Raw genomic sequence first — 2,898 nt, 5'->3', positions numbered from 1 at the left:
TATGAAGTCCGGGAGCCTGAGGGACACTGGTGGTCGGCAGGGGAGTCCCAGTCAGGAGCCCAGCGATGCGGACCTGCTATCCTGCAATTGCTAAACCTGCTTCCTTCATGAAGTCATCTCAGATTTAACCCACCTGACTGACAATCTGCCCCGCTGGTCAAACCAGCAATTATGGATATCCATGAACTCTTTTCTGTACAGGTAGTTTGGGTTGTGGCCATTCAGGGTCACACCTGGAGAGTTTCCAATACTCTACCAGTCTCGACTATGGGAGGAAGAGTCAAGCAGAGGGCTACCCATTCCATTCCTAGCTTGAGCGGTGGCTAGTGAGTGGAAGACAATCTGCTACCAGCCAGAACTCACCTGAGCTGGGCAGCAGAGGCAATGGAGTGAGTTGAGGGCAGAGACTCAGGTTTACTGTGTGGAAAGAGGCAATGGTAAACCATGTCTGCATTTTTACCAAGAAAACTCTATGGATCCACTACCAGAACGATTGCAGGTGGAGGTGGGGCATTCTGGGAGAAATGCATCCATGGCATCACTATGGATCGGAGATGACGTGACAGCATAAGACAACAATGACAGTTTTGGGTGTCATGTTTCTCTTTTAGACTTTAATCCCCCTGAGGGCAGGGGTCATGTCTACCAATTCTATTACAGAGAAGTAGTGTGGCTCAGTGGAAAGAACACAGGCTTTGGAGTTAGAGGTTCAAATCTCGGCTCCGCCAATTGTCAGCTGTATGTCTTTGGGCATGTCACTTCACTTCTCTGTGCCTCAGTTACCTCATCTGTAAAAATGGGGATTAAGACTGTGGGCTCCCCATGGGACACCCTGATCACCTTGTAACCTCCCCAGTGCTTAGAACAGTGCTTTGCACATAGTAAGTGCTGAATAAATGCCATAATTATTATTATTATTATTACTCTACCAACTATCATTGATTGATTGATTGATTATGTAGGGACAACTTCAGATATTTGGACTGCCTGAGGCAGAGCAAATTTGGTGGCCCCTTCTTATTTCTTAAGATGTCCCATAGTGTCCCAGTGTATGAACACAGAGGGTAATGCAGCATGTGGCAGGAAGTCCACCCGAAGGACATCTCTATGTCCCCAAAGTCCATGCTGCCACCCTCTCTAATGGTGTGCCCTGAAGGGACCCCTACACTTCTGCTTGTCAGGAGCCTTCCCGGACTTGACATGACTTATATAATCATTTGCCTCTGTCCCATTATCTTAAGTCAGTCGATCAATAGTATTTATGAAGCATTTACTGTGTGCTGAGCACTGTACTAAGCACTTGGGAGAGTATAACAGAGTTGATAGACATAGGGGGAGACAGGCATTAAAATTGATTTTGAATATGTACACAAGTTCTGTGAGGCTGAGGGTGGCTTGATCCAAGTGAAAGGAAGACCCAGAAGGGAGAGGGAGTAGGGGAAATGAGACCTTAATCAGGGAAGGCTTCCTGCAGGAGATGTGATTTTTAAGAGGGCTTTGAAGCTGGAGAGAGTGGTGGTCTATCATATATGAAGAGGGAGGGAGTTCCGGACCAGAGGGAATATGTGGGCAAGGGGTCGGTGGCGAGATAGACAAGATCAAGGTGAGTAGGCTGCTGTTGGAGGAGCAGTGTGTGTGGGCTGGACTATAGTAATAATAATAATAATAACAATATTAATTTTAGTATTTGTTAGGTGCATACTCTGAGCCAGGCCCTGTACTAAGCTCTGGGGTGGGTACAAGCAAATCTCATTGGACAGAGAGTCCCTGACCTAGATGAGGCTCACAATCTTAATCCCCATTTTACAGATGAGGTAACTGAGGTGCAAAGAATAACAATAATAATTTTGCTATTTGTTAAATGCTTACTATATGTCAGTCACTGTACTAAGTGCTGGGGGTGGATACTAGCAAATCAGGTTGGACAAAGTCCCTGTCCCATGTGGGGCTCACAGTCTCAATCCCCATTTTACAGATGAGGTAACAGGCTCAGAGAAGTGTAGCAACTTGCCCAAGGTCACACAGCAGACACATGGTGGAGCCAGGATTAGAACCTATGAATTTCTGACTCCCAGGCCCAGGCTCTATCCACTATGAGACTGTGAGTCCCACGTGGGACAGGCACTGTGTCTACCCAACTTGCTTGTATCCACCCCATCACTCAGTTCAGTGCCAGGTGCCTAGTAAGAGCTTAACAAGTACCACAATTATTATTATTAGTATGCCACCCTTCAACTTTATTTTCACGTACTTGTTTGAGGTTGGGGGAGGGTCGTGCCTTTGGGCTGCAGGTCTCTCAGAAGGGTGGACTTGTTTCCACAATTAATAGCTACAGAGCCTAGACCCGGGCTTTGTGTTATGGACACTCAATCCTCTGGCCGATTGACAGGGCGACCATGTGAACGGATAGCAAGTCTGCTCTCAGGGAGGCTGGGAAGTTTGCCCTGCCCCCCCGCCCCCAACTCCAGCTTGAATATGGATCTGGCTTCCAGAGAAGTGTAACTAAATGTCCTGGCACCTTTTCCCCACCCTGCAGCTGGCTGGGAAGCACCTCCTTAGTCAGAGGAGCCAGGTGCTAGCCAGAGTCCAGAATGAGCAGGGTGGCAGATCCGTCCTGGAGGAAGTGAGGCCTCGCCTCCTGGCTGGGAACCCCTGGCCTCAAGCCCCCTCCTCAGGAGCTGGGGATAAACAAGGAGACAAGGTTGCACTCCATGCTGTTGATAAACACAGTGGATTGTTTGCCTTTCCCAGGCGGTCTGAGCTCTAGTTGCTTAAATATGCCAGTTATCCGAACCCCCTGAGGCCCCCCAAGAATGGGAGGTATTGGCTCTGTCCCGGGTGTTTAGCCAAGAAGTTTGGGTGACTGATCGTCAGATAATCGGCCTCCTGAAAGCCTGC

General features: G+C 48.5%; 1 non-coding gene across 1 annotated transcript; it reads left to right on the top strand.

Annotated features, from left to right (window-relative positions):
• Positions 1-215: 215 nt before the first annotated feature.
• LOC119944268 lies at positions 216-353 on the top strand. The gene has a single exon (XR_005455763.1). It is a non-coding gene; the product is annotated as a small nucleolar RNA SNORA7 (small nucleolar RNA).
• Positions 354-2,898: the final 2,545 nt, after the last annotated feature.

Source organism: Tachyglossus aculeatus, chromosome 22 (genome assembly GCF_015852505.1).
Source record: "Tachyglossus aculeatus isolate mTacAcu1 chromosome 22, mTacAcu1.pri, whole genome shotgun sequence".
NCBI classification, from domain to species: domain Eukaryota; kingdom Metazoa; phylum Chordata; class Mammalia; order Monotremata; family Tachyglossidae; genus Tachyglossus; species Tachyglossus aculeatus.
The sequence above is the reverse complement of the archived record's forward strand: the minus strand, read 5'-3'. Positions and strand labels throughout refer to the sequence as shown.